The following is an 11,271-nucleotide window of genomic DNA, read 5'->3' as shown; positions in this document are numbered from 1 at the left end:
ACTTCAGTAGTTGGGAAGATGTTGGAGTCCATTACTAAGGATGAGATTTTAGTATACTTGGAGGCACATGATAAAATAGACCAAAGTCAGCATGATTTCCTTAAGGGAAAGTCTTGCCTGACAAATCTGTTAGAATTCTTTGAGGAAATAACAGACAGGATAGATGAAGGAGAGTGTGTGGATTTTGTTGTAAGAGTTGGTATTGGGACAGCTTCTTTTCACTTTATATGTCAAAGATTTGGATGATGGAATTGAAGGCCTTGTGACCAAGTTTGCAGACAATACAAAGATAGGCGCAAGGGTAGGTAGAGTTGAGGAAGCAGGGAAGAAGGACTTTAGCAGAATGAGCAAAGAAGTGGCAGATGGAAGTTTAAGGAAGTAAACAACAGGAATTCTGCAGATGCTGGAAATTCAAGCAACACACATCAAAGTTGCTGGTGAAATTTCAAATCTCTTACTAACTCTTCCTTACTCTTCCTTTAGTTAGTCCTGATGAAGGGTCTCGGCCTGAAACGTCGACTGTACCTCTTCCTAGAGATGCCGCCTGGCCTGCTGCGTTCACCAGCTAGTTTAAGGAAGTGTATGGTCATGCACTTCGGTAGAAGGAGTAAAGACGTACACCATTTTCTAAATGGAGGAAACTCAAAAATTAGAGGTGCAAAGGGTCTTGGAAGTCCTCGTGCAGGATTCTCTAAAGGTTAAACTGCAGGTTGAGACAGTAGTAAGGAAGGAAAGTGCAATGTTAGAATTAATTTCAGGAGGACTAAAATATAAGCGCAAGGATGTGATGCCAAGGCTTTAGAAAGCATTAGTCAGACCACACTTGGAGTATTGTGAGCAGTTTTGGGCCTCTTATCAAAAAAAAATGTGCTGGCATCAGAGAGGGTCCAGAGGAGATTCATGATAATGATTCTGGGAATTAAAAGGTTAATGAATGAGGACCATTTGATGGATGTGGGCCTGTACTCACTGGAGTTTAGAAGAATGAGGGGGATCTCATTGTTACCAATCAAATATAGATATAGAGAGGATGTTTCTTATAGTGTGTGAGTCTAGGACCGGGGGCACAGCCTCAGAATGGAAGGATGTCCATTTAGAACAGAGATAAGAAGGAATTTCTTTAGCCAGAGGGTAGTGAATCTGTGAAATTAATTTCCTCAGATAGCTGTGGAGGTTTTTGGTTAGTCAGGGCTTCAAAGTTTATGAGGAGAAGGCAGAAGAGTGGGATTGAGAGGAATAGATCAGTCATGCTGGAATGGTGAAGCAAACTCAATGGGCTGAGTCACCAAATTATGCTTCTATGTCTAATCTCTGTTATTTACTGACATTGGGGGTAAAAAAAACAATTAGAAGGACAAGAGTAATGTGTACTGTACCTCTCCAGAAGGAAATCACTGAATGCTAATATTATTACATTGAGATCATTTGGTGCACTTAAATTATAAATAATATTAAAACTTCCATTGTTATTAATAGGTAAATAGTAGTTGAGTTATGACAGTATGAAAATCATATGCCTCTTTTGATTTCTGGTTTATGATGAGGGAAGAGGATTTCCACTTTTAGTCACAGCTGCTATAGAGTGTGCAGGAATCAATCACAACCAACTACAGCACTGTTCCTGATCATTGTGCATTATACATGATCACATGAAAGTTGGGCAGTTTGGCAGGATACTGCTCAGACAGGTAATGTTAGTGAAAATATTTGAACGTCCTGGGAAATCTTTGGACATTATCCTTGACCCCACCAACTGAACCTAATGATGTTGCCTATTTGACTTTGTGAAGAGCCATCAAAACCTGTGTTTTGTCCAGCGCAAAAAAGTAATCAAATTTTTCTTAGCAATATTATTGACTCAATTTATATTTTATAGATGCTATAGCTAAGAATCATTTGGGAATACTCTTCCCTGCAGGAAATCCAAAATTCAGCAGAATAAAAATGTCAACTTAATTAATACTTTAGGCTTTGAATTCTATCCAGTCACCCATTAACCCTTTCCTCGCCAGCTTTTGCTATCTCTATCCCCAAGATATCAATTACATTGGAATCTAGAAAATACAGGAACGTAAAGGACCATATGCATCCTAGAGTCCAGTTAAATTAACATCTTTCTTTGGAAAACCTTAGGATATTATGAAGGATTTTGTAATAGAAAAATACAAGAAAAAAAAATTCAAGTTAGTTAGGCAAGGTCAGCATGGATTTGTGAAAGGGAAAACTAGCTAGGCCAATTTTTTTTTTTGAAAGGTTAACATTTGCTGTGGGTAAGTTGAGGTACTGGAGGTTTGGAGGATTGTTAATGTTATTCCATTATTTAAGAAAGTCTGTAAGAATAAGCCAGGAAATTACAGGCCAATAAGCTCGCGATCAGTCATGGGCAAGTTATTGGAAGGTATTCTAAGGCACCAGATTTGTAAACATTTGGATAGACAGGACTATTAGGGATAGCCAACATGGCTTTGTGCATGAAGGTTATGTCTAACCAAATTATAGTTTTTCACAAAAGTTACCAGGAAAGTTGATTAAGGCAAGGCAGTGGATGTTGTCTAGGTGAACCTTTGCAAGGTTTTTGACGACCCTGCGTGGGAGGTTGGTCAAGAAGGTTTAGTCACTTGGCATTCAGGATGAGGCAGTAAATTGTATCAGATATTGGCTGCATGGGAGAAGCCAGAGAGTGGTAATAGATTGTTGCCTCTCTGACTGGAGCCCTGTGACTAGTGGCATGCCACAGGAACTGCTGGTGGGTCTGTTGTTGCTTGTCATCTATTTCAACAAACTGTATGATAATGTACTAAACCGGATCAGCAAATCTGCATATGAGACAGAGACTGGGGTGTCGAGGTGATAGTGAGGAAGATTATCAAAGCTTGCAATAGGATCTGGACCAGATGGGACAAATGGATCGAGAAATAGAAGAAGAAACTTAATGCAGACAAGTGTGAGATGTTGCATTTTGGGAGGACAAATCAGGTCAGAATTACAGTGATCAGTAGGGCACTGACAATACAGATTCTTGAAAGTGGTATCACAGGTGGGTAGGGTCGTAAAGAGAGTTTTTGGCACATTGGCCCTCATAAATTGAAGTATTGACTACAGGAGTTGGGATGTTATGTTGAATTGCATGGGATGTTATGTTGAATTGCATAAGATGTTGGTGAAGCTTAATTTGTAGGATTGTGAACAGTTATAATCACCTACCTATAGGAAAGTTATCAATAATACAGAAAGAATGCAGAGAAAATTTGCAAGTATGTTGCCAGGACTTGAGGACCTGAGTTATAGGGAAAGGTTGAATAGATTGGGCCTTTGTTGCCTGGAGTATAGGGCAATGAGGGGAGATTTAATAGAGGTATACAAAATGATGAGGAGCAAATATAGGGTAAATGCAAGCAGGCTTTATCCACTGAGGTTGAGTGAGACTAAAACTAAAGGTCATGGGTTAAGGGTGAAAGGTGAAAAGTTTAAGGTAACATGAGGGAGATCTTTACTCAGAGGTTATGGAATGAGCTGCCAGCAGACATGGTGGATACGGGTTTGATTTCAACATTGAAGAGAAATTTGGATGGATACATGGATGGAAAGGGTATGAGGGACTATGGGCTGAGTGCAAGTCAATGGTTCTAGGCAGAGTAATAGTTTAACTCAGGCTATGTGGGCCAAAAGGTCTGTGACTCCAAAGAAGAATCAGTGGAGGTACTAAGATATCCAGAAGGTAGTTGGTGAGCTTTGGCATCAAAAGGTATTATGAAAAATAAAAACTTTCACAGAGTTGTTGAAAGACGATTGGCTGCTAACAGAGAACTTAACGGGCATAAATGGGCATTTGTGATTGGCAAGATGTTGACAAATGATTTGCCACAGGGATTAGGTGAGCCTCAACTTTTTGTGGTGTATATAAATGACTTGAAGTATGATTGCTAAATTTGCTGCTAACCAAATATTATCAGAATAAGTTACAAAGTGAATGCAGTAACACAATAAAATCAGTTAAACGAGTGGGCAAATTTGACAGAGTACAATATGAAAAAAATGGGAAATTCTATTTTTGAAGAAAATGTGTAATAGAACTGTATTATCAAAATGATGGACAATTGTAGAGCTTTCAGTTGCGGGCGAGGGGGTGTCCGGGTGCATGATTTGCAAAAGGTTAATATATAGACTAGATCCAGCAAGCAATTATGAAATCTAATGGGATGTAATTATTTATTTCTAGGGAAATTGAATACAAGAGCAGGGAGGTTGTGCTAAGTGAAATTACAACTGGAGTATTGTGTATAATGTTGGTTTCTTTATTAAAGGAAGGATTTTTACTTCTTTGAACCAGCTCAGAGCCCATTTGCTTGAACTGGTTGTCTTAAGAGGAAATGTTGAACATGCTGGGCATTTATTGGCTGGAATAAATTTGATTGAAACACACAAATTATAACAAAGGAATTTGCACAGAATCTAGAATTAAGGATCATTTATTAATAATAAGGGGCTGTCCAGTGATAAGAAAAAATATTTCTAAGAATCGTATCTTCAGAACTGGCTTCCTTAAAGGATAGTAGATTGGACTCCGAGTAGTTCTAAGGCGGGACATGACAGATTCTGATAAGCAAGGGAGCAAAACATTATTGAATGCTACTTGCCTCACCTGGCTATCCCACTACCCACTATTTATGTAAATCAAGATAACCCTTGATAAAATAACATCTGATATCAGGTCCATTTGTTCTTTAGAAGTGTTAAATTGTTTATCATGCTTTAATTTCCTTTAAGAATCTGGATATCTGAAAGGTTTTACTGACAATTATTTTCAATTTAAGCAATTCAAATCTCATAACATCCCTTCATAGATCAGATATCTTGCCTTGCACACCTGTCAGAACCAGATTTCTTTGATTACAATTCTTACATATAGTTACTGTAGAGTTGCAGACAGGACTATATACAGTATTCCATATGTGGTTGTGTCAATACTTGTGCAGACTGACTCCCAAGACTTGTGCCCTATTTTCTTGTACATTGGTATTTTACTCAGAAACAATTTGTTAGTATACCTTTGTGTCTGTAATTGGAACCAAACAGTTCGAATTCCTGCTGTAGTTTTCTCAACAAGTTTGCTAAAATTAAAAGCCATTTTCTCTGTCTTCCCAAACTAGCCAGATAGCTTTGAATTTTTGTTTCTTGCATTTATTGTGTATTTTCTTCATTTTAGTTAGTGTCATTTACAAATGTAGGAAATTTGGTTTGTCGGAAGGTCCAAATAATTTTTGGACAATTAACAGTGATCCCACTGGTGATTTCTCTACTATTCTACATTTTTATCTGACATTCTTTCCATAAGCATTGTAGGGAGAAAGGGAAATAAGTTTCTTATCATTACAATTGTATAATAATTGAAGATTGAGCACATTTGAAGTGATACCGTTGGACATTTTCTTACCAATACCTACTTGCGTTCTTGACAACTTCAAACACTTCTGAAAACCTGTTTCCTTAACCAGTACCCTTGATTATTTCCCCGAGTGTTAGAGAATTATTTGGTTCAGCTGTGCCTCACAAATTCCCTGGAACCAATCATTATTTTAAAGATTAGACATTAATTCAAATTGTTGTTATCTTGGCCCAGACAAATTCTCAGCTTTATGTTGTTTAGGCCTATGATCTTTCCAGTCTACACAGATTAGAAAATGCATATCTGCTCAGATCAGATAAGTTTTATTTTTATCCTCCTTGACTTAGCACCGTTTTTGTGCAAGAAAGTGGATGCGTGATTTAGTTGTTCCTGCAAGTATTAGACTCACTTGGATGATGTGAGGTGTACAAGAAAGACATGGGTATAGTTGTCTTCTGGATATTTCCCCTCCCTGTAAGAAGATAACTGGTACCTGCCACCTTTCCTGTGTTTTCCTTTCAACAGAATATACCCAAGGTGAGGGATAAATAAATCAAGGGGTTTGAATCTACGTCTATTCCTATGCCTTTAAATTTTTTACAATTACACATTTTTACCAACATTTAGCAAGCTTCTCCCCCCACTTTTCTGTATTTAGCATGCAAGTATTCCAGTATGATGCACTGAAATACAAGCTGTGTCAATTTGCATCTATAAAATATGCAATAATCATAATTCATTTATGATCAGTAAAACTGGTCTATATATTTGATGCACTGAGAAATATTCATTCTTCTTTCTAAATTGTCATTGGAAGTGAACATTAGAATAGTTTATAATTTTAAAATGCATATATGCTGTACCATTCCTTTAAAATCAAGGATTTGGGTTCCAAATTATGTGCATTGCTAACTATTGCAATAACATTATTAGTTTTTTTTTAAAAATTCCTTCATGAATTCCTTTGAATAAGGGAAATATCAGAGCCATCTAATAATATGTAATTTATTTCATGTCAGTGAACTGTGCAAGATGGAATGATTCAAAATGTTATAGGGATGTGGTTGAATATTTGACAACTTTAATGCTGGGTTTAAATAATTTTTTCATGATGGAAATAAATGCTAAAATGAAGTCTCTGCTTTAATTATTGTCATTTGTTCTTAACATTTTCATTGTTCTTGGTTTTCTGAGAGTTGTGTTTCAGATTAGATCAGGCCACCACTTAATGAGGTAGCCATCAGAAACTTCAATAATTTTTTTAAGAGCTTTACATAAATAATTATAATTATGGAGTTTTGGGTCAAGATTAATATGTAATTTTAATGCCAAGTTATTGAATGTGCAGTATATCATAAAAAATTAGAATATTGAAATATATCAGAATAAAAGTTGTCCAAACTACATGTGAAGCATAATTAATTGTCACGGATATTTCTTACCAGAAACTTTACAGTAATTACAAAGAAATGTAATTCCTATTGAGTATTCATTTTATTCATGATGTTATAGAATATTTTAAGAATTGGAGTTACCTGCAGTGAAGCTGCATAACCAGTCTTATCCTCAAAGTTGTTTCTCAAGGGGAAAATATTTCTGTTGCTTTAAAATATTTAAAAGGCCTAATAGCCTGAAGTAGTTGAGTGTGGAAAATCCACCTGCACGGACCAGAATATGAGTGAATTTTGGCATGAGCAATAGCTTGACTATGTCAACCTTTGTGGTCGATGGAAGGGTTATTTTTCTCTTGTGTCCACTCCTCTTGGTTAAACCTCAGCAGAAACTGTATTGATGGTATCTGGCAGAACTCTCATATATAATGCCTCTTATGTTCCAGATAGAATTAGCTTTGCATGCAAGAAGTGCATCTATTTGTAAAGAAAGAATTAAGACCCACAATGTGTGAACAAGAAAGCCAGGTTAGGCAGCACCTGTGGTGATATGAACAGTTAACATTTCAGATCAATATTTTTTTTCATTCCAGAGAAAAATTCTTACCAATGCTTATGAAAGGTTCAAAAACTAGATAATGATAGGAATCAAGAAGATTACAAGGCTAGTAGGAAGGAGCTTAAGAATGAAATTAGGAGAGCCAGAAGGGGCCATGAAAAGGCCTTGGTGGACAGGATTAAAGAAAACCCCAAAGCATTCTACAGGTGTGTGAAGAGCAAGAGGATAAGATGTGAGAGCACAGGACCAATCAAGTGTGACAGTGGAAAAGTGTGTATGGAACTGGAGGAAAGAGTGGAGGTATTTAATGAATACTTTGCTTCAGTATTCACTACGGAAAAGCATCTTGGTGATTGTAGGGATGACTTGCAGTGGACTGAAAAGCTTGAGAATGTAGATATTAAGAAAGAGGATGTGCTGGAGCTTTTGGAAAACATCAAGTTGGATAAGTCACTGGAACCAGACGGGATGTACCCCAGGCTACTGTGGGAAGCGAGGGAGTTTGCTGAGCCTCTGGCAATGATCTTTGCATCATCAGTGAGGACGGGAGAGGTTCTGGAGGATTGGAGGGTTGCGGATGTTGTTCCCTTATTCAAGAAAGGGAGTAGGGATAGCCCAGGAAATTGTGGGCCAGTGAGTCTTAATTCAGTGGTTGCTAAGTTGATGGAGAAGATCCTGAGAGGCAGGATTTATGATCATTTGGAGAGGCATAATATGACTAGGAGTAGTCAGCATAGCTTTGTCAAAGGCAGGCCGTGCCTTATGAGCCTGATTGAATTTATTGAGAATGTGACTAAACACATTGATGAAGGTAGAGCTGTAGATGTGTGTATGGATTTTAGCAAGGCATTTGATAAGGTACCCCATGCAAGGTTTATTGAAAAAGTAAGGAGGCATGGGATCCAAGGGAACATCGCTTTGTGGATCCAGAACTGGCTTGCCCACAGAAGGCAAAGAGTGGTTGTAGACGTGTCATATTCTGCATGGAGGCTGGTGACCAGTGGTGTGGCTCAGGGATCTGTTCTGGGACCCCTACTCTTTGTGATTTTTATAAATGACCTGGATGAGGAAGTGGAGGGATGGGTTAGTAAATTTGCTGATGATACAGAGGTTGGAGGTGTTGTGGATGGTGTGGAGGGCTGTCAGAAGTTACAGTGGGACATTGATCGAATGCAAAACTAGGCTGAGAAGTGGCAGATGGAGATCAACCCAGATAAGTGTGAGGTGCTTCATTTTGATAGATCAAATATGATGACAGAATATAGTATTAATGGTAAGACTCTTGGCAGTGTGGAGGATCAGAGGGATCTTGGGGTCCGAGTCCATAGGACACTCAAAGCTACTACGCAGGTTGACTCTGTGGTTAAGAAAGCATATGGTGCTTTGGCCTTCATCAATCGTGGGATTGAGTTCCAAGAGCCGAGAGGTAATGTTGCAGCAATATAGGACCCTGGTCAGACCCCACTTGGAGTACTGTGCTCAGTTCTGGTCGCCTCACTATAGGAAGGACATGGAAAGCATAGAAAGGGTGCAGAGGAAATTTACAGGGATGTTTCCTGGATTGGGGAGCATGCCTTGGGAGAATAGGTTGAGTGAACTCAGCCTTTTCTCCTTGGAGTGACGGAGGATGAGAGGTGACTTGATAGAGGTGTATAAGATAATGAGAGGCATTGATCATGTGGATAGTCAGAGGCTTTTCCCCAGGGCTGAAATGGCTAGCACAAGAAGGCATAGTTTTAAGGTGCTTGGAAGTAGGTACAAAGGAGATGTCAGGGGTAAGTTTTTTACACAGAGAGTGATGAGTGCATGGAATGGACTGCCGCCGGCAGAGGATGCGGAAACAATAGGGTCTTTTAAGAGACTCCTGGATGGGTACATGGAGTTTAGAAAAATAGAGGGCTATGGGTAAAGCCTAGGTAGTTCAAAGATGGGGACATGTTCAGCACAGTTTTGTGGGCCGGAGGGCCTGTATTGTGGTGTATGTTTTCTATGTTTCTGTGTATTTAGTTTTATAGCACAAGGGTATAACAGCAGAACATTGTTGAATTAAAATGTCCCTGTTATTTTCATTTCTCTAAGCAACGTTTTGATGTCATGTGGAGTGAATCAAATCCACTTAATGGTATCAGTGACAACAGGGACCTCAAGGGAATGTTGAGCCATATGACCACTTCACCTTACTTGCTGAAGATGGATGTATCTTTGTCCTTTGTACTCATGTTCTCACTGAGGATGAATGTTCAAGAAACCTCTTCCATCTGTTATTCATCATTATGAGGGCTATAGTACCATTACATGACCTGTGTGTATTGCACCACTATGACTTAACTATGTTGGCAGTCTAGACAGTTCATAATCATTGAACATAGGTTGGCCTTCTGTCATTATACTGATAGAGTGAAGGACATGCCAGGCTCCAAGACTGCAGTAGAATACATACAGCTACTGAATATGACTAATTGTGCCTTCACTAGACCCAGCTGAGCTATTAGATGGTGTAAATGATACGGACTGCTACTTCTACTAACTTCATCATGAGCAGATAGATCTGCACAGAAAGCTGGTAAAGAAAGGATAAGAATAGTTTTTTTTCCTTCCTATCCTCATGCCACCAGCTGCATATCCATTCACACTTGCAGTGTTCTCTGTGCTTAGTTATGAGAAATAATAACTCCAGCTTTTAAGATATATAATTGTGAGCCAAGAAGTATATCATGTAATGGTCTGTGGAAGCAAGTTATGGATTAAGAATTACAATGCATCTGATGAGAGACTCTGTGGGGACATGGACTTAGCTGGTCATGCCAATTTGCATAATATATAATAAAACAGATCTGATTTGCATAATTATAATGACATTCAGAAACAAGCATCCCAGTGGAAAACTTTTAGTAGTGACCCTAGAAACTTACAAGAGCATTGCAATCTTTGTGTAAATCTACTGAGAAATAATAGACCCAGATTCAAGACTGTTTCCATGGCATCAAGGGCCTTAGAACAAGAAGCTAATGACATAAGACATTAGCTTTGTGACAATTTACTGGAAGCACTGATGTACACACTGCATAAGTAAATGCAGGTAATGGAGATAGTGTGATGGAGCATGATATAAGAGACAGGCTCTTGAGGTATATTGTACTCGGAGATGATGGGCCAGCTCTGTGTCATCACCATGGCAATAAATGCCGTAGTTGAGCAAAGGAATACTTTGGACATAGAACCACCAAATCATCACAAGAAGCAGGGGTCTATTAGACTCATGAATATCACACAGGGATTTTACTGATCTAGGGCTGTTAAAGAAGTGACATATGAATGGTTTTAAACTATTAAAGTTGCTATTCCTTATCTCTTGGCATGTATCCTATGATTTGTATAATCACAAGTGCAAGCTAAAGTGATGTGAATGTGCCTCTCCTGAGGTGAAAGATTAATGGAAAAAAAAAAGCACTTTCTGTTTGACCTGAGCATGAATTTTATGGTGATTATGTTGCTCCACAATATTTTGCATTGTTGGCAAGAACTGCTCATTGAGTGGATACATAGTGAACCTGGAGCTCATTTGGGTGAGAACAATTCAAATACCACATATAAATTTGAATTAAATTGACTGGGAGATTTGTGGGAGCATCCATGAAGTGAAACATACTAGTACTGACCTGGGTCTGAAGATAAGCATACAGGTTATAGAAGAGTGCCATGGCCATAAAGACTGAGTCCTGGATTTTTGGACAAAGGATCATTGTGGTGTTTGGTGAAAAGGAACAAAAGTATATTGAATAAAATAAATATTGGTGCGTCCCAGGCTGTCATACTAGATACTAGAGAGGATTGTGGGACAAACAGTACAAAGTAAGACAGAAGGGAAGAGTTTTCTTAATAGGGCAATAATAACATACTCAGATATGAAGATCGCATGGATGAACTACAACAAT

This window comes from Mobula hypostoma, chromosome 2 (assembly GCF_963921235.1).
Source record: "Mobula hypostoma chromosome 2, sMobHyp1.1, whole genome shotgun sequence".
NCBI classification, from domain to species: domain Eukaryota; kingdom Metazoa; phylum Chordata; class Chondrichthyes; order Myliobatiformes; family Myliobatidae; genus Mobula; species Mobula hypostoma.
This window is presented reverse-complemented; position numbering follows the sequence as displayed.